The sequence below is a fragment of the Phocoena sinus genome, chromosome 11, assembly GCF_008692025.1.
Source record: "Phocoena sinus isolate mPhoSin1 chromosome 11, mPhoSin1.pri, whole genome shotgun sequence".
Lineage (NCBI taxonomy): Eukaryota > Metazoa > Chordata > Mammalia > Artiodactyla > Phocoenidae > Phocoena > Phocoena sinus.
In genome coordinates, this window is record NC_045773.1 from 86808341 (window position 1) to 86830446 (window position 22106).

The following is a 22106-nucleotide window of genomic DNA, read 5'->3' on the forward strand; positions in this document are numbered from 1 at the left end:
CCAAAATCATTAAGGTTTATGTCTTCATAATCTAAGAGGCCTAAGTGAACAGGCTGGAGGGCCCCAGGAGCACTTAAAAGCTAGTTGGGAAGAAAAGTGCCTGCCTATATTGCTTTTGTAGAGCAACAGACCGTGAATCTCCTTTGTGAGCTCAGATAAGCTTGGACTTCAGACTCTCATAAACTCCCGCCAACCCAGACAACAATATCTGCTTCTGCAAGTTTCTAGCCTTGACCCCAACAGCCCATTCCATTGACCCTGTTCCTTTAGTGTGACTGTGTTTTAAAAAGGTTGTGCAGGAATGTTTCGTGCCCTACAGCCCAAAGCTCTTTTAACAACCATGTTTGGGAGCAGCAATACAGACTTTGCACCAAATAGTATCTGGAGGAAAAGAGGTGAGAAAAGGGAAGAGAGCCTCAGATTTGGAGGCATGACAGTGTGTACTTGGTAACGATGTACCATTTGCAAATAACAGCACACACATGATTCTAAGAATCCAAATTGAGAAAAATCTTGTAACCCACAAAGTCCAAAAGATGAAAAATCAAGTCAATCACAAAAATAACCAATGTATTTCTTCTACAATATTTTACTAAATCTCTACTCCATGTATTACTTTCTGTTTAATAAAAAAAGAAAAGAAAAATATTTTCTGGTTTTCCAATATAAAAAAAACAACTTCAAAGGAGCTTTCTAAGTACTGTAAGGTAATATTGTCACCCAGGCAATTTCAAAAGGCCTTTCAAACCACTCCCAGATAAGTAATCTGTTATCTGGCAACTCTTATGAGAAAACACCTTTAAAGAGTCCATAAACAATCATTATCTTTAAACAGCATCCTTAAAAACTAAACCCCCTGGATAACATAGATTTGTTTTTCAATTTTACCTCCCTCAGACTCTACTTCAGAAGTCCTTCTCAGCCTTTTTAATTAAAAAAAAAAAAATCTTTAAATCAAAAGCTAACAACAAAACAGGTATTACAACAGATTCTGTAAAAACTCACCTACCAAAAATGGGTTTGAAATAATATCCATGAATTCGGAGAAAAGGCAAAGAGACAGTAAAAGTATACAAGCTTAACTGAGGAAAAATCTTTACATAATCATTTACTTTTCCATTTTAATTAAACTTGAATTCCAAACTATGCTGAGTTTATTAACAAGATAATTCTTTATAAGTCACTACGTAGCAGGTCCCATAAGAATTTTATGGTCTGTCAATATCACATGGTAGAGAGTAATCTAAGAATTTAGTGAGTCAATAAAATAAAAGGCAATCGCAACACACCCACACTGAGAACTCCTTTGCCGACTTGGAGCCTGGCTGGGGGCTGGGGGCAGGGTGTCAAGTTACTCTCAACAACACCAGTTAAGGCAAAAGCTTCAGCACTGAATATTCCATTTGCTGCTCAGTCTACCTCATCCCGCCCCTGGCCCTGAACCAACCAACAGTCAGCTCCATTATGTAGAGTACATATTTCGAGAGTTGAAGTTAGAAATGTTAAGAGCTAGAAAATATTCACAGATCACATAAATACTTATACATGTCAGATAACCAAAATAAATTTTGAGTCACCAAAATTTACTATTTGCTAGAATGCTCTGTTTACGCCAGTAAGCTCTGTTGACTACATGCTATTTACAAGGCAGCCTTCACTTCCAAGCTAAGATCTCTACCAAAACACAATGTAAGGATTCAAGACTTCCAATGTCCTGAAACAAATGTCCTATTTAGGTTCAACATAAATGAGTGACAGTGTGTGTACACATATGTGAAGACGTGGAGGAAGAAATTAAGAAGAAATTCCCCGGAATTCAACATGAGGGATTTGGAAATTCAAGAGGCAGTTCAATCTAGTATGAAGCATCGCATAAGTAAGAAGGTATCTGAAAACACATATCTTAAAACTCTCCACATTCTTGAATAAGATATAACTTTAAGATGGCAGAAATCAAACGATCTGAGAATTATAACCCAATTTTCGGCACTCTAAAGCTGGGTCACATTTTAATTTTTCTAGCAATATATTACTTTAATATTTACAAAAAGGGAAAGCTAACCAAGTAGCTTAACTCAAAATCCTGATCGTATACAGAGAAATATTTCTGCCAAAGAAGAAAATAGCCCTGCCTGGCTCTTTCTCCTCTGAAATTACACTGTTATTGACCTCTCCTCTTCTATAGAGGAGGTTTACCTGGAAGGCCAGAATGGCATTCACTGAATATGTGACTAATTCCCACTGCATTAGCGTTAATGCAAATCTGGCAACTGCTATAGCCATTTACACTAACACCCTCTTTTACACAACTGCTATTACTTGTGCTAAAAACTCATCTGTCACAGCTACATTTTTTTCTGAGTAATAATCCCTCTAGTAGAGTCACTGAAAGGCCATGGCAAAACAACCAAATGTAGAGGGCGTTGAGGGTTGAATAAGCCCATTGTCTGCTTTGGAACAAGAGGTCTGTATTCATGATGAAACCAGAGTAAAAACTAAAGCAGAACAAATACTTAAAATTCAGAAAGAAGTCAAAAAGTAGCTGAAAACCCACCCAAATTTTAAAACTACCATTTCTATGCTTGGTATCATTTTGTATGATTCCATTACAAAATAAAAATGTGGAGATGATATAAATTTATGAGGGCAGCTCTTTGATATAAGTAGTTGGGTTTTTTTTGCAATTTCTCCTGAATATTTACAACGTCTTTTGGGAAAGTAGAATATTCTTCCTATTTTAAAAACCTCTAAAGTGAATTGGAGGTTAATCAACTTATTAAGCACTCAATTTTATGCTTTGGCCAAAGATATAAATCATAGTAAAAGAACAATATTATTTTATACTTATATATCTCTGTACAGTTTATTAAGCAGCTTCACCTAAATTACCTTCCTTAATCCTTATAACAACCCTGTGAAGTAGGAATGATTGGCCTATAATATAGACAAGAACCTTGGGACTCAGTGTAGAAGGTATTTGCCGTGTCTTCTGACCAGTCGGCACATTTTGAACACCCGTGATGCAGCTGGGTCGTTTTTCGCTTCTGGGGTCCCACTTTCCCAAGATAGAACCTAGGAAACTCAGCTCTCTCCAGCCAACTTTGCAGCTAGGGTGACTTCAGCACCACGAATTAGATTCAAGCTTGCAAAACTGGGATTCACATGTGAGCAACTGGATGAAGGGCGCTACATGCTGGTGTGGATTCGATTTGCTTTTACTGGTCAGGATGGCAACAGAGGTGTCCAGCTTAGGGGGCCAATGCTGGCTGCAAGGCTGAGTTCCCAGAGCAGCACTACTGCTGGCAGCGCTTGCAATAAAGCAGATTTCTTGGCAGCAGTGCAAACCACGGCATCCAGTGCTCAGGGGAGAAAATCAGGGGGCAAAGTATTCCTCTCTGGGCCAGTTCTCTGGCGTGATTTTGGACATTGTTCTTGAAATTTTAGCTGTGTGCCTAGTTCTTCAGCCCTCCCATGGAGGCTCTCTCCCATGAACTTCTCAATATCCTTTCAGAAAGTTTCATTTCTGCTTAAAGTGCATTTTCTGTTGCTTGCCATGAGGGACCCTGACTCTTTAGTGAAGTTGGCACACAACAATCATTCTCTTTGGAAAGTCTTCTCTGGGCAAGCAATCTTTAAGCTGAGTCCAAAGGGATACATGACATTCAGCCAAGCAAAACTGTGGGGAAAGTGGAATGGCAACCTAGGCAGAGGGTCTAGAGGTGCAAAGGTCCTGTGGTAGAAAAGATGACCAATGAGTCATGAATGGGATGGGGAAGAACTTGATGAAATGAGGCAAATAGATGTGCAGAGGCCAGTGCACGGGGCATGGTAGGTTTTGCTCACCTGTGGCCCTACATACTAGAAAAAAAAATGTCCTTATGTAGCCAAAATAAAAGCAGGCATAAGCAACAAATATTCAAAGTTTTACCCTGAGAAGCTTCAGAGTAAGACTAATTAGTACCCCAGATACAGAATGGGCTTTCAGACATGCAAAGACAGTGATCATCTTCCCCACATATATTTTCTTTTCCACATTAAAGCCATCCCAGCTTCTTCAACTGTCCAAGTAATATCTCAGCCATAATAATCTAGTGGTGAACACAATGGATTTTGACTGAAAAAACCTGGATTTGAGCCCTGATGCTAGACTTACTAGATGCACAATCTTAAGGAAATCACTCACATTATCTGGGAAGGTCGCCCACATCCATAAAATAACAGATGATTCTGCCGCCCTTCGTATCTCATAGAATTGTTTTAAGGTTCACATGAGCCAAGAGATGCAGGAGCTCCATACAACCCTAGGTATTGTTAGTAGGGAGTAACTGTAATGATGATACCAGTGGTCACTGTTGCTATAGTATGGTCTCCTAAAGGCTAAAGAGGAATGTCAATATGCTAAAGTTCTCAACATTCCTAATGTGTCCAGAACTGAATATACTATAATGTTTTAAAAGTAATTTGTCACAAGATAAAAAAATATTAACGATGGGAGGTGATGGATGTTAACTTATTATGCTGATCATTTTGCAAAATGTACATCTATCAAATCATTACGTTGTACACCTTAGACTTATACAATGTTACAGGTCAATTAAATCTCAGTTAAACTGGGAGAAAAGAACTCAGTGCTGATCAGCATCAGCATGATGCTCTATCCTTTCTAGAGCCTCCTTACTAAGTAGTAATTTTCAGTGAAAAGTCGCTCAGAGAGCAACATTGAAAATAAATGACCTGATAATAACAGTTGGGTATTAAGAGTTTTCTATGTGTCAGATAATGTGCTAAGTGCTAATAAAAATTTTTATATTAAAATTTTAAAGTAGTTTAACCAATGCAAGGTTACTTCGTGATGATTTATCTTTCTCATTCTAAACTATTTCAGGGTAAGTTGACATGATTTTTTGGGCTCTCATGGTTTTGACCTCAAATAAACTCACAATATAAAAGACATAAACACACTAGGATAACACATTATTATAAGAGGTAAACCATCATTTTCAAAAGGACGTCTTTGTCTTAGTCATCTATCTCTGGGATCTAGTGCCAGTGCCTAATACACATTAGTCAAGCAATAAATTTTTGATGACTGATTGAATACACATATGACGTACAAGCTGCCATATAAGAGCACAGAGTTTATGAAAATAAGTATTTTATTATAAAATAAAAATAAATCTTTTATACATATTAAATTAAAATAATATAAAGATATTATAAATATTTAAAATATTAATAGTGTAAGCTAACATTTATGAACACACTTACATGGTCCTAGACACTTTGCTTACTGCTTCACATGGATCAACTCAGGTAGTAACTAACAGCTGGAGAGTAGGGAGGGGAGGCCTGACAAGATGTCACAGGAGAAGTGATGAGTTTTTAAGGATGACGTGGCCATCACAATTAACACAAGGTCATGTTTATCTTCTTTGCCTGCATCTAGCCAAATTCTTCCCCAATTTGAGTTAAAGATTACTTGATAAATTACGAATTCTTAGAAATCAGTCTAGTTTGGCCACGTATGCAATCAAATCCATCATAACCAAGTTTAAAACAGTTCATTTAATTTTGAGTATATTTGACCACAGAACAGAATGGAGATGGTGGATTTTAAATATTTTTAAATTAAATTACTTCTTTGCCTTCTATATTTTCACTAATCAAGGAGCTCACACTGTAAAGCCCAACAACAACAACTCTGGGACTCACAAGCTTAAAAGGAAACATCAGAGATCTGAGTAGACATTTTTCTAAAGACATACAGATGGCCAGCCGGTCCATGAAAAGATGCTCAACATCACTAATCATCAGGAAACGCAAGCCAAAACCACGAGATGCCACCTTACACCTGTCCGATGGCTATTATCAAAAAGACAAGAAGTAACAAGTGTTGGTGAAGACGTGGAGCAAAAGGAACCCTTGTCCACTGTTTGTGGGAATGTAAATTGCTGCAGTCACTATGGAAAACAGTATGGACTTTCTTCAAAAAATTAAAAATAGAACGGCCTTGTGATCCAGCAATTCTACTTCTGAGTATTTATCTGAAGAAAATGAAAACACTAATTTGAAAAGATACATGCAACCCAATATTCATCAGAGCATTATTGATAATAGCCAAGATATGGAAACAAGTGGCCATTGGTGAATGAATGGATAAAGAAAATGTGGTATATATACAATGGAATATTATTCAGCCATTAAAAAAAGAAATCTTGCCATTTGAGATAGCATGGATGGACATTTATGCTAAGTGAAATAAGTCAGAGAAAGACAAATACCATATGATCTCACTTATATGTGAAACCTTTAAAAAAAGAAAAAGAAAACAAACTCACAGACATAGAGAACAGACTGGTGGTTGGGAATGGGTGGGTGAGGAGAATGCGTGAAGGGAGTTACATGTCAATCGTACCTCAATAAAAAAAGAAGGAAATTTCACAGACTTGCCCAAGCCATTCCTGCAACATATGAAAATCCATCATATTCAGAAAAAAATATTAATAACTTACATGACATTCCACAGCCCACCTCAGAAGGACATTCCAATGTTTAACAACTCTCCCAATCAGGCTGTGAGGAAAGCAATTTTGACCCGCAGTCAAAGACGTGGGCATAAGTTTCCAGATAGCAAAATCATCTGTAAGTTAAAAGAGAACATTCAGCCGATGCTTAAACATGGAAGTTGATGAGAGTATTAAGAAATGACAGCAAGCCTAAGACAATGTCTGGAAGAGAAGCCGTTCCAAGAACTGTCTAATCCTATAAACTGATGCCAAACTATTCAAGTTTATTCAGAACCGAATCTGATCATGCCCTGATCTTCCCTTACATATTATTTAAGATTAGTTGAGCATGTAAATGAGTCTTGAGCATAATATCCTAGGGTGAACAAGACTGGAAAGAATCAGAATTGGTCCAGCAGAGAAGGAAAAGTAGGGAAAGGCAATCCGTGGGGAGTCTTTGATCCTCAAGGTGAGGGCACAAGAAGGTGATTAAGGTTTGTGGCCTTAAGAAATCAGCTGGAAGTACTTTCCATTTAGATTCTTCCTTGGAAGGGTGCCCAATCATGATGAAGGCAAGGAGGTGCTGCAAGTGAGCAGAACTTTTATATAAGCATTGTTTTCTTTCTCCATTCTAATCTGCTATCTTCCTATTTCTGCATCTGGATATCATGCCTTTGAACAATGAAAAACCTAGCGATACGGTCTTGACTCATAATTAACTTGTTAATGAGGATATCCCTGTATTATATTTTGCCTAACTTGCACAAAACTTGTCATTCACCACTTTGCAATCTTTTTCATTTGTTTTCTTCCCTGTTTATTCTTTCACGGTTCCTTGTATATTGTGTTTAGGTGAATGTATGTGTGTATCAAATGTGTAGATACATGCAATCTAAACTAAATCTTATTCTAGTGATTTAAATTTAAGTAAGCGCAATATTAAGTACCAGATCTGCAGACTACTGAACTGAAATATTTTTACTATTTCAGTGTCCAGATTTTCACAATTACAATTGTTTTCAAACTTTAAATATCCTTAATTTTCCAAGATTTTCCCAAGTCATCATTTCTTACTGTCAATATAGTTTTGAGATTCATAAAAAGATCTATCTGTAAGTCAGTCTCCTCTATCTGCAAATCAACATCATCCATAGGACATTTATTTCTAAAAATAACCTCAGTTAATATTTATTTTATTCATCAGTTTAGGTAGTTGAGCTAAAGTATAATACTCAGAACCCAAAGTCTGCAATCTGCAGAGAACCAATTTTGTCTCCGTACAATTGCTTCCTGCCAGTGGACTGCGGGGGGGACAGCCTTGGGAATTTAAATGACCGAGTTACCCAGGGAAAGCAAGCTTACTTTTAGTAAGGGCGGGGGAGGGGAACGTCGACTTAATTTATTTTACTGCCTGCGAATCTACGTTGGAAAGGAGAAGCAAGAGTTGATTAATTAGCTTAGCAAATTCAGTAAGTTGTTTATTCAGTTGGGTGAATTAATGTTTCCCCGAATTTACTTTAGCTTTATTTTTTGCTTTCAAATATATCCACTAGGTAAGATGTTAAAAGCCAAAAACCCTTCTATCCTCCAGCTCTTGCAAATATCTTTTCACATGTTAATTTGATCTTTTTGTGATTGGAGGCAGACAGGTTTCACAGTTTCACCCCCTCCTCTTCTATCCCGCCAACCCCAGCATATGGATAATACACGTATAGATGACAGAAAATTATAGATAACAGAAAATTGACTACACTGCTCTAACCTATTTTTTAGGCTTCTCAGTTTTTAGCATTTCTCTTTTCCTGCTGACTTTAGTTTTAAATTTTATTTCCACCCAATATTAAAACCTAAAGGGAAATAAAGGACAGCATATGTTAAGATTATCAGAAAAGAATTATGACAGCTTTATTAAAAAAACAGTCGTTAAATGTCTCAAATTTTTGCTAGTTTTTCCTTCTTCCTTCTCTTAATGACCCGTCTTTCTTAGGAAGTTCCTTTCATCTGACTTGCTCCACAAAATTATTCCTGATTCATTCGTTACTGAGATTTAGGGGAGTACAGCTGTTCAAACAAAGTGCTGGCCTATGAAAGCCTGGGAAAATTGGGGAAGATAATCAAATTAAAATTCCAGCTATACATTCTTTTAACAGAGCGCAATTTTGATTTTTTATATTTCAAACGTATTAAAAAGGGCAAGCTCTGTAGCATCGTAGACTACATTTTTCCATTTAATGACCGGAATGACATGTTCAGAAAAAAAAAAACCTATTTATTCAGCAACACATCAAATGTGCTTTTCTAGAAGAGATTTCTTTTTTAATTAAAATAAATTGAAGATCCAAGAAAATAGGGGCTTGAGATCCTAGCAGTTGGGGACCACTGGAAAATTTCTGGCTCAAAATGCCAGGCATTAAAAAAAAAAAAAAAATGCCAGGCATAAAATACAAGTGTTGGTGACCTGTACACAAGAGTGTTGGGGGTGTTCTGATAAACACCACTGATTTTCAACCAAAGGTGGAACTGGAAGAGCTTTTAATCCAGAGGCTGCAAAATCACCTTCTCCGAGGAAGTTTACATCTCTCTAGTTCTGTGAAAATGAAAACGATTATAGGATCACAATCTCCTTCGAACTCACGAGGCATATGTTCCTGGCCTTGAAGTTGAAACGCTGAGAGAGAAAAATCAAAATGGGAGTGCTTTCACGCTTCTGAATTTATTCCTCTCCTTTCTCATGCATCTGTACATTGACGGAGCTAGCAGAGAATGTAAAGGTTTCCTAGATCAATTTAATACTTTTTGAATTACACTGTAAAGAATGCCCACCCCCATGTATAAGTATTATGTTTCCTAGATCAAGAAAGAGCATCCTCTTCTTTCTAGCTGCCCAAGAACCCCACCTCCAGTCAGTCACCAAGTCCCATTTAAAATCTACCTCCTAAATATCTTCGGACTCCAGCTATGTTTCTGCATTCCTACAGCCTCTCACCCAGTTAGGGCTACTGTTATCTCCCAACCAGACTGCGGCAGAAACCTCCTAACTGGTCTGCCTTCAACTTTGCCTTACTCCATCCGTTCTTCACACCAGCTAAACCGATCTTTCTAGGAAGCAAATCTCCAATTGCCATTAGGATAAATTCCAGACACCTGAACATAGTTCAAATCACGATCGGGCTCTGAGCAATGCTTCAGTCCAATTTCTCTGCTTCCTGTCACACTCCACAGTACAGCCAGGCTAAGTGCTTTTCATTCTCCCCAAACTCACACACACACACACACACACACACACACACACACACACACACACACTCACCCTGGGCTTTGGTGCATACTCCTACAAATGCCTGCAGCATCCCCACTGTGCCATCTTCCCTCTCCCTCTTAAAATTTAACCTATAAGGGCTTCCCTGGTGGCGCAGTGGTTGAGAGTCCGCCTGCCGATGCAGGGGACACGGGTTCGTGCCCCGGTCCGAGAAGATCCCACATGCCGCGGAGTGGCTGGGCCCGTGGGCCATGGCTGCTGGGCCTGCGCGTCCAGAGCCTGTACTCCACAACAAGAGAGGTCACAACAGTGAGAAGCCCACATACCACCAAAAAAAAAAAAAAAAAAATTTAACCTATAAGAGTAGCACTTAGTAGGTGCTCAATAAATACTTGCTATTGGATAAAGGAATGAACAGGGTGACAATGCTACTAGGTATATGACACAGTGGAGTTTTTCGGGTTTTTTTAATTAAAATTACTTGTTAGACTCTGAATAGGGGGCCAGAACATGGAAATCCAGTTATGCAGGTTATACAAGTGTTGGATCTAACGTAGTTTCCTCACCCCACCAAGTGCAAGACAACTTAGATTCAGTACTTGATTGTTCTCTGTGGCTCCTATTTTATTTATACCACTGGCCACTACTCTTTGATGTCAGCCCCATAGAAAGTCAGTTTACAAAGGACAGCACTGATTACACCATTAGCCTAACTCAGATCCCAAGTCAAAATGCTAAAATGAAAAACAAAGTTCACCCTTATTTCTCTTAATTCTAAGCAAACAAACTTATATTCAAGAGTATCTCCCCACTTTCTAAAATGATTCTTCGGTAATTTGGCAGTCAGCCTGCCCTACTCTGCATTTTGTTTAAGATCCCCTGATAATTTGTTGCAGTGTGATGAAATAGTTCCTCTGGCCAATTACAGCCTCTGTTTACTATTTACCCCAGGCAAGAACTGAGATCTGGGTGTGGATGTTTACTCTAAAAAACCTGGTAGTCAGAACTGGCTTCCCCCCATTCAAAAGCACCAGTGCCTACAAGAGAAAATCCAAACTACTCTGTGTGGGAAAGGAGGTGGGTTTAAAAACACTTCTGCAGCATCTACATACCCCCTTTCCATCTCATCCCAGCCATGCCTGGCCCTCGCACCCTCTGCTCCAGGTATACACCCAGAGATCTCCAAACCTTCCTCTGTGCTTTGCACTGGCTCTTTTCTCTGCTTGGAATGTCGCCGTTCCAGTCTCATTCCTCACTCTGTCCTGTACCTGGCACATTCTTCCCACCCACAAGCAGAATCAGTTAGTCCGCTCTTTGTGCTTCCTTTCCTTACCTCTCTCAAGCCACTTGACACATTAGATATTGCAGTCACTACTCGTGTATCTGTCTCCCCTACCAAGTTGAGAGCTGATTATAAGCAGATGCCACATCTTACTCATGTTGAGATCCTTGGTGGAGAAAATAATACCTAGCACATGGTAGTCAATGAATGGTAATTTAATGAATGAACCTGCTTCATCCCTGTCCACAACTGAGACTAATCACAAAATTATCAGAATCTGACTGCAATTCCATCCATCATGATTCTGTACATCATAAACAGCAACGGAAAGCCAAACATGCAAGGACTACATTTTACTTGCTATGCAGACTTTTGGGTAACTTACAAGACTAATCGTCATAATGACAAGCAAATAGCTCCACCTCTGTCCACATAACTTTGAATTGTTGTTCCAACTGGATACACAGTTGGAGACAATTCAAAAGAGAATGTTTAGAGATTTTAAGTGACACTAACAGGCCTTTTTACTATTTGTTCAGCAACTATTTGCTGAACACCAGCAATATGCTCGGCTTGCTTTACTAGTAGAAGGACTACCAAGTGATGTTAGAGAAGATCCCTGACCTTAATGTAAGGGCTTTTCAGTCTGGCAAATGAACTAAGGCAACTATAAGGCATTACCTATAGATGTTATGTAAACGGTATAAACAGGGGATTATTGGCATTTACAGGAGGAGGAAGACAAGTTTTTTGTTTTATGGGCTTTTACTGTATATGGCTGGTAGGATGGTAAATGTGGTCTAAGATTTTGGCTCCTTTTAGGTTAAAGTTTGCACAGTTTGTTTAGTTGCAGCTCTCACCATAGCAATTCAGGAGCTGGAGAGTAAAGGCGCTTCTACCATGAGGAGAAAGGAGAACAGGGACGCCTCTAACTCTTCTAGGTTTTTCTCCCATCCTAGGTGGTTTATCATTGAGATGCCTTGAGAGAAAAGCATTAAATCCAATAAGCTTCAAGATGAAACTCTGACCCAAATCTCATCTCCTCCCAGAAGATACCTAATGAGGACTGGCCTCTTCCACTCCCAGAGCTAATTCCTCAGTCACATATAGGAGGTCCCTGAACATATACCACAGGGCCATGTCCTTGCCTTCAAGGATTTCCATCCTTCATTCTCAAGGTCTAATGTGGCTGTAAACATTTACTTTTATTTGTCTTTATTGTATTTGTTATTGGAAATCCCCATGTTGAGTGTATGTTCCAAGTTTTTTTAAAAAAGAAAAAACTAAATCACTAATTATGCTTTCTAATATTTCTCTAGTTTCATTTCTCACCATCCGGCATCCCCAGGATACACACTCTCAAAGTCACGGTTTTTTTCTAGCACACTCTGTAAGTGTGGCTTATAGTGCATTCGCTTGAAACCTAGAAATCTCCAAATCACCTCCTGTCTCATACAACCGCAAAAGTCCACCTTTCCCTGGGGACCGCACAAGTAGCCAGTGCCCAAAGCCAAGTATATTCAAACTGACTTTCGATATTTCAGAACAAAGGATTCATAACCAAGTGTTCAGGGATGAATCCACCATTTGAAATTGCATGAGAAAATCTTATGTGTATGTGTATCTATGGATTTTTTCTCGGGGCTAGGTTCCACTGCTTTTAAGAAATTCTCATAGGGACCTCACACACACACACACACACACACACACACGCACACACACACACAGACTCCAAAATACGTGATATCCTGCTGGTTTGGTAAAGAACACACTTTTGTATACAAATACAACACAATTTCCATTTGTCTAATGAAAAGTGTCAACATCTTTTCCCATGCCTTTGCAGATGAAATATGATTAAAATATCCATGTTAGCAAGCGAGTGCCAGAACACGAAAATCCTAGGATGAGAGGCAGCAAAGAAAAAGAACAAAAGCCCCCAAATTATTTATGCCTGAAAAACTTGAATCATGAAAAACATAAGCAAAAAAGAAAGTAGGTCATTGTGACTTGACATTCAGAAATAAGCAGCAGCATTCTATCCCTACTGCCCTGTAAATCACCCTCCAGTCCTGAATTTCATCACCACCCTGCGAAAGGTAATTGAACCTCCTCAGCATTTCCAAACACCACATCACAGCTACAGAACAACAGAATTGTGTCTGCCAGATCATCTTCTAAAACACTGGGGGACTTCCCTGGTGGCGTAGTGGTTAAGAATCCACCTGCCAATGCAGGGGACATGGGTTCGAGCCCTGGTCCAGGAAGATCCCACATGCTGCGGAGCAACTAAGCCCGTGTGCCATAGCTACTGAGCTTGCGCTCTAGAGCCTGAGAGCCACAACTACTGAGCCCACGTGCCACAACTACTGAAGCCCATGCGCCTAGAGCCCGGTGCTCCGCGACAAGAGAAGCCACCAAAATGAGAAGCCCGCACACCGCAATGAAGAGAAAGCCTGTGCGCAGCAACGAAGACCCAACGCAGCCATAAATAAATAAATAAATTTATTTATTTAAAAAAAAAAAATTGGGAAACAACAGTAAGAACAAACTACCTACATTTTATTCCAAAAATTAACAATAAAGTGGTAAGAGGTTCTATGAAAAGTGTTTGTTTATTTAATGTATAAGGCTAAAATAGGTCTTGACCTACAACATCGTTTATATGGCATAGAGTACCTCAAAATAGTAATATGTATGTGAAGGACCCATCTTGAATCTGTCCTGAATTTTGATCTGACATAACCAGTGGAGATTTATATGCTTTCATTGTTATAGTTCTCTGACATCCTTTTCTGAATGAATCCAGATGGAAGTGTCTCTCTTCTGGTGCTCTGTTACTTGCTGCTGCAGTTTCCATCTGTTGTTCTAAGATCCATCCCTTATTTTAGTCTGGACACTGAGTAACCTTCATTTCTTCACACTTCCTGGTCCCTTCTTAACAGCTCCATGTAGGAATCACTGGCTTTGCTTCCAACTTATCCAACATTTCTTTCCAATTATTTATGTTGGTGACACACTCTTACCAACTGTCCAGGGTCACTACTCAGAGGCACTTGATTTGAAAAAGCATTCAGTTTCCCATCCAACATTTTGGTAGCTCTACAGCTCCCCACTTCAGCTCTGCCATGTTAGCGCATTGTGGAATGGAACTAAGTTCTTACATTTTATCTAAGATTGTCTTTAACACCCACAGGCTTGAGTTGGGTCAGCGTCAGTTCTCAAGTCTAAAGAACATTAACATCAACAACAATGCTGAAAAAGTGAGCACTGATATCACAAAAAGGACACAATCCCAGATCTGCCATTTATTCTCAGTGTGACATTTGAGCAAGTCTCCTAACCTCTCTGAGCTTCACTTTCCTAGTCCGTAAAATAGGGAGAATACCACGTTCTTCACAAGGTTGTAAGGATTCATTATGATGATGTATATGAGGCTTAGCAAAGACACTGCTGCCCCAAAGCCACTGCTGGCAAGTGTCAGGTATTTATTTATTCTGAGAGCAAAGTCTTAATTATCTGTTTATAAGATTGAACATTAGCATGAAATTTTCATCTATTTTTTTATTAGGAGAATGGAAGTAATTTACATATTAAGAGCAAGTAAGCATTCCTCTGCAAAAATTCAAAGGCATATTGTGACAAGTCTCTGGTCTGCAGAAACATTGAACTCTTCTGGCTGATTCCTTCTCCTAATTCTGGTTTTGCTTCCCTCTCTCAGTATAAATGAAAATAGCACATGGGAGGATGTTCTGTAATCGCTACCTAGCAAGGCAACAGCAACTAATAATGACCCTAGAGGAAGTCTGAGGGCGAACCAGCCGCTACTCCTAACCTCTTGACAAGACTGATTAAAGATTTAAATTGTGGCACCCGTGGAAGAAACACACATGTGGTTTTAAAATATCTGAATTCCATTGCGCTGCTCTTTGTAAAATCCATACAGACCAAGGAAGCTGACACACTCAGTAGAACACATGGGTCTCCATTGTATCCCAGACCCCTCCAGGTATTTTAAGCACTAGAATCAAAGTACATAAATAGGGCTTCCCTGGTGGCGCAGTGGTTGAGAGTCTGCCTGCCAATGCAGAGGACACGAGTTCGTGCCCCGGTCTGGGAATGATCCCACGTGCCGCGGAGCGGCTGGGCCCGTGAGCCTACGCATCCGGAGCTTGTGCTCTGCAACGGGAGAGACCACAACAGTGATAAGGCCCGCGTACCAAAAAAAGAAAACACAAATAAAAACAAACAAAAGCCCACTATCTGCTCGTGCTCCATCTCACCAGGAAAAAAACAAAATATATGCGTTTTTTAAATAAGTCTGTTGTTGTAGGATGAATGTGGACTTTTTTAGCCCATTCAGCAGGATTTTTCACTGAGCTGCAATGCAATAGATTTATTTTGTCATCATCCAACACAAACAATTGAAGAAACTCAGCCTAGTGCAGAAATCCCCAGGAGAAACAATCTGCAATTTAAGTAGTGAATAATGGAAGCCATTTAAATACAATCCCGGGCGTTTTTTAAAGTAATATTTGAATAGACATCTGCTGCATGTACTAAGTGTTTAGGCAAAGCATAATAATCCCTGATCTGATGAGCATGCCCAAGGTTATGAACAAGACTGTCTGCTGTTAGGGCAAGACCCATAATTTAAAACAAAACTCCAGAAATTTACCTTCTTGACACCTACCCCATCACTACCAAAAACAAGAGATTGATAGATCAGGAAGGAAGGAAGGAAGGCAGGAAAGGAGGGGCAGAGGGAGGGAGGGAGGGAAGCAAGGAAGGGAGGGAGAGAAGGAAAGAAAATACTAGTCACAGTCTTTTGAAGTGCGGTATAGTGGAAACAGAAAGGATTTAAGGGCAATGGCATTAAGCTGGAATTCTGACTCCTTCACTACTTCTCTATGACCACTTCAACTTCTTCATTTATAAAATGGGAATATTAATGTCTACCTCACATGTGTTTTGAATATTAAGTGAGAATATTTATAATAAAGCACCATATAAATGTTCATTGAAGACGGTGAAATGTTGAAGAAATGGAGAATACAAACCTAATTAGTCATATGTCACTACTGCAACTTCAACCATAAGAATTTTACTATTTCAGCTTTATGGATGTATTTGTATAGACAATACATTTTACCATTACCAGAACTTCAGTTTTGCAAGATGAAAAGAGATCTGGAGATGGATGGTGGTGACGGTTGCACAATGATGTAAATGTACTTAATGCCACTTAACTGTATACTTAAAAACAGCCATGATGGTAAATTTTGTTATGTGTATTTTACCACAATTTTTAAAAATTAACTTAAAATATTTACCATGATATAAAACATCAACAAAACAAAAAGACAGCCTACTGAATGGAAGGAAAATGTTTGCAAATGATATGACCAATAAGGGGTTAATTTCCAAAATATTTAAACAGCTCATACAACTCAATATCAAAAAAACAAACAGCCCAATTAACAAATGGGCAGAGGACCTGAATAGACATTTTTCCAAACAAGATATACCAGATAGCCAACAGGCACATGAAACGACGCTCAACACCACTAATCATCAGAGAAATACAAATCAAAACCACAAGGAGATATTACTTCACACCTGTCAGAAGGGCTATCATCAAAAAGTCTACAAATAACGAGTGTTGGAGAGGATGTAGAGAAAAGGGACCCCTTGTGCACTGTTGGTGGGAATGTAAATTGGTGCTGCCACTATGGAAAACAGTATGGAGGTTCCTCAAAAAATTAAAAATAGAATTACCATGTGACCCAGCAATTCTACTCTTTGGTATATTTCTGAAGAAAACAAGAAGATACATGTACCCCAATGTTCACAGCAGCATTATTTACAGTAGCCAAGATATGGAAGAAACCTAAATGTTCACCAAAAGATTAATGGATAAAGAAGATGTGAGATTACACACACACACACACACACACACACACACACACACACACACACAAAATGGAATATTATTCAGCCATAAAAAAGGATGAAATTTTGCCATTTGCAACAACATGGGTGGACCTGGAGGGTATTATGCTTAGTGAAATAAATCAGAGAGAAAGATAAATACTGTATGTTATCACTTATATGTAGAATCTAAAAATTAAAACAAACAAAAGAATATAACAAAACAGAAACAGACTCACAGATACAGAGAACAAACTAGTGGGGAGAGGGAAGGGGTGAGGGGCAAATTAGGGGTAAGGGATTAAGAGATACAAACTACTATGTATAAAATAAGTAAGCTCTACGGATATAGTGGATAGCACAGGGAATATAGTGAATATTTTATAGTAACTTTAAATGGAGTATAATCTATAAAATTATTGAATCACTATGTTGAACACCTGAAACTAATATAAAATTGTAAACCAACTACACACACACACACACACACACACACACACACATATAATTGCTGTGACATAATCCCCTGGTAGCAGAAAAGAAACCTTCTTCCATTAATCTCTAACTTGGTCAACTGAAGAAGCCAAAAACAGGGATAAGGACACTAGATATAATATATAGTAAGAGCATGTTGCAAAGTCATGTACAAATTCTAGGATTTTAGCCAAAGTTTCAGAAAGGACTTCTTTTGAACCTTTTGTTAATTGCACACAGAACAAATTTCAAAATAAAGGTACCTGTGCATTGGTTGGCAGGCCCTCAAGCGCCTATGCTTTGCACACTTCAAGGGACAGAAATGACATTTGTACTTATGAGTACAAATACTTGGAATTATTCAACAGTTTACATTCAGCAATGTTCAACAGACTCCCAGCATATGTAGCAACAAATGTATTAAAAATAAGAACCCACAAAAGAAGAAGAAGGATCCACATTATAGTTGATCATAAAGAGGGTGGATGTTGCCATTCTCAGTGCTCAGTGATGAGCTATATGAATCCATGTATGATTACAAGTCCAGACACAGAAATAACTACAGGTAGTAGAAGGTCAGGCATCATTTCTAATGAAAGGAATCCCCAGGAGTCCCACCTCTGCTACCACCAGCTGGGCTACCCTGTGGAAATCACCAAGGCTTGCTAGGCCTCAGTCTTCGAATTTATGAGACCACTGGGCAGGACTGGATGATAAAAAAGTTCCCTTTTGGCTCTCTGCAACTCTGCTCTATTGTAAGCTTTGTTGGGGAAGTATAATAACACAATATATTAACCCACCTGTTTTGGGTTTTTTTAAGACATTTTTAAAAATATTTATTTATTTATTTATTTTTGTCTGCATTGGGTCTTTGTTGCTCCGCGCTAGCTTTCTAGCTGCGGCGAGCAGGGGTTACTCTTCGTTGTGGTGCGTGGTCGTCTCATTGTGGTGGTTTCTCTTGTTACAGAGCATGGGCTCTAGGCACGCAGACTTTGGTAGCTGTGGCTTGCAGGTTCTAGAGCACAGGCTCAGTAGTTGTGAGGCATGGGCTTAGTTGCTCTGCAGCATGTGGGATCTTCCCCGACCAGGGCTCAAACCCATGTCCCCTGCATTGGCAGGAGGATTCTTAACCACTGCGCCACCAGGGAAGTCCTACCCATCTGTTTTGACTGAATGTTTGTAACCTCTCAAAATTCATATATTAAAACCTAATCCCTAACGTGATGGTATTTGGAAGTGGGGCCTTTGGGAGGTGATCAGGCCACGAGGGTGGAGCCCTCATGAATGGGATTAGCGCTCTTATATAAGAGACACTAGAGACCTCCCTTGTCCCTTCCACCATGTGAAGACATCTCAAGAAGGCGGCTGTCTATGAACCAGGAAGCAGGCTCTCACCAGACACCAAATCTGCTGCCACCTTGATCTTGGACTTGCCAGTCTCCTGAACTATGAGAAATAAGTCTGTTATTTAAGCCTCCTAGTCTATGGTATTTTTTTATAGCAGCCTGAGACACCCTCCCCTGTGTAGTACAACATACATCTACGAGGAAAAATAAATAATATGACAAAACAACTAAACATGCAAGGATGCCAGGGAGCCAGCAAAGAAGAATCTAAATGATCAAGGCTGGGCACCAATAGCTCAAATACCAGGAAAAAGCACCCTGCAGTATCTCGATGGGGGAGAGGGGATGGGGGGACCAGTCTCAAAGCTATAACCATAAGTTAGTTCAGTGTGGTACTGAGGCAAAACAGGAAAGTGAACTAATTAAACAAATTAGAGAGCTTAAAGACAGACCCATATACAGTTGACCCTTGAAAACAAGGAGGTTAGGGGTGCCGACCCCCAAGCAGCGAAAAATCTATGTATAACTTTACAGTTGGCCCTCCAAGTCCATAGTTCCGCTTCTGTGGATGCAGTCAACCAAGAATCATGTGTAATGTAGTACATATTTACGGAAAATAATCTGCATATAAGTGGACCTGTGCAGTTCAAACCTGTGTTGTTCAAGGGCCAACTGCATATAGGAAAACTTAATATATGATTAAAAATAGCCCCATAAGTCAAACAGAAGAAGATGGAGTATTTAGAAGATGGTGTAGAGAAAACTGACTAATTTTATTGAAGAAATAAAACTAAATTCCTACCTTCAGGTAATCTAAAGATAGGTAGATTAAAGATTTAAATACAAAAAATAAAGCTCTAAAGTCAACAGAAGAAAATACAGGACAACACTCATGATACCTAGGAGTGGGAAAGCGCTTCTTAAACAAAAAGTAAGTTTACCAAAAAAAGCACACTGAAATAAAGATATACAGCACAGGCCCAACTGTCAAAACTTTAAGGCAACACAGGCTAAGCCTCTGGCTACAGCACAAGGCCCAGCCCTGGTCCCACCATCAGTGCTATCTCGGAAGTCAGTGGAAACCTCACCAGCCACAGGAAATCCGGTCAGAACTGCCACTTAGGACTGAAAACTCTGCAAACTGTCTCCTCTTTTGGAACATGGATTACAGTGGTACAAATTCAAAGAAATCGGGTGAGTGGAGACTGTCATTTCATGAAGATCGGTATTACAAAATGATTTATCATGAAACAACTTTTCCTTTTTGTTTTATAAATCTATTTATTTTATTTATTTATTTTTGTTTGTGTTGGGTCTTCGTTGCTGCGCGCGGGCTTTCTCTAGTTGCAGCGAGCGGGGGCTACTCTTCATGGAGGTGCACGGGCTTCTCATTGCGGTGGCTTCTCTTGTTGCAGAGCACGGGCTCCAGGCGCGCGGGCTTCAGTACTTGTGGCACACGGGCTCAGTAGCTGTGGCTCGCGGGCTCTAGAGTGCAGGCTCAGTAGTTGTGGCGCACAACAGGCTTAGTTGCTCCGCGGCATGTGGGATCTTCCCGGACCAGGGCTCAAACCCGTGTCCCCTGCATTGGCAGGCGGATTCTTAACCACTGTGCCACCAGGGAAGCCCTGAAACAACTTTTCTTTATATACTCTGTGTTTTAAACCTTTATATACTCTGTGTTTTAAACTAAGGTGCTAATAATGCTGTAAAATAGTTATTTTAATCCAGTTCAAAATGGGACTTTTCATAAATACTAAAGAGAACTATCAGATCCTTGACAATAAAAACAATTCACTGAGACACTTAAAAGTTCATGTTAAACTGAATGATCCTTTAATCTTAAACTCTATTGGGTACTTCATAATTTTATATTTCGTTTATGTGAAATTTCAAGCTCTACAAGTCAGTAGGAAAGACATTATTTTAAATTGCTTAGAACTCCCTATCAATGTCTAAATGATCCCAAGTTGCAATTTTGTGAAATCATTTTTTGTAAAAAAAAAAAAAAAAAAAAAAAATTTCAAGTGAAATGACAGAATGGTAAAGTCTGAGACTTTTCACTCCTAGCTTCCTATAAAATGAAAAAATACCAATAGAGGGAGAAATCTTATCACGGGGAACAAAGACAGGAAGCAGGCATGATCATAATCTGGAAACATTTTCCACCCTTGCACTGATTGTGGTGAGATTCAGAAACACCGTTTTGCAATCTACCTCCTGAGTTACAATGTGAGGGATGGAAGTGAGAGGGCTCCACTAACCTTAACTGATGGCACCTGAGCGAGAAACTACATTATCCTGAAAAAATGGACAACCTGCCAGGGCAGTGACCCAGATTCACATCTCTCGGGTTTCCTTTTTCCACACCTAATAACAGTATTAGAAATCTCCAGCAGATTGTCTTCAAAGCCCCAGAAACCACCTCTTACAAAGACAGCCACACAAGATAGAAAAACAGTGGTCCTCAATTTTCAAAGCTGCAATCCCACTGCAAATGACTTTATCCCACTCCTACACCTAACCCTAAACCTGCACTGGAGTGAACACCATGCATTACTTGGAAGAGTGAATGAGTCCCATGCACAAAAAGAGAAACAACATTCAGTAAACTCATTGCCGGACATCATAAGCTGGGCTCATTACAATGCAAAGTAAGCTGCCCTTCAATTTCAGCAAAGAAAGAGGGACTTTGCCAGAGTCCATGGGGACCGTGAGGGAATTGAGGAATCCAACATCAAGCCCGTTAGATACCCGAGTTCCAAGTATAACAGGAGATGAGATGTCTGGCACTACATGTGATGGGAGAAAAGAAAACTTTTGCTACCATCATCTCCCTACTGGGCTCTAAGTCCTAGGGCAGGTGCCTGAGGTAAGTTTGCATCTTGCAAAGACTGCAGGGAAAAGGAGGTACATATGGTTATAAGAATTCAGATCTAGTTAAGTTTTGGCTTTAAGACCCCCCAAATCCTACCCCTTTGTAGAAGACTATCTCTTTGTCCTAGAAAAACCAGCCAAATAGGTAGTTTAATTAGGCAAAGACCTCTTATGAAATGAAGATCTTTACAAGACTAGGCAGAATTGCATCTCTGCAGACTGTTTCTTGTCCTAAAGGAATGTTTCTTGTCCAAGAATGGATTTGGACCATATTGTTCCTACAAACTATTCCATGGAGACATCTGCACTTGAGTAGTTGTTTGTAGAAGATCAGAAGCTGTCTGGACACAGATGTCTGGAGAGAAGATATGAAAGCCCCATCTTTATGTGCTGATGGAAGAAGGACTACAAGTGAAGCCCCATCTAGAGGAAAC

The 22106-nt window shown here is 39.5% G+C and overlaps 1 long non-coding RNA gene across 1 annotated transcript in view; it reads right to left on the reverse strand.

The window, feature by feature from the left end:
* LOC116762707 overlaps positions 1–22106 on the reverse strand; it is a 408066-nt gene that overhangs the window by 343137 nt on the left and 42823 nt on the right. Inside the window, exon 3 of the long non-coding RNA XR_004352327.1 lies at positions 6513–6640. This is a non-coding gene — a long non-coding RNA (uncharacterized LOC116762707). The remainder of the gene's footprint in view (positions 1–6512; positions 6641–22106) is intronic.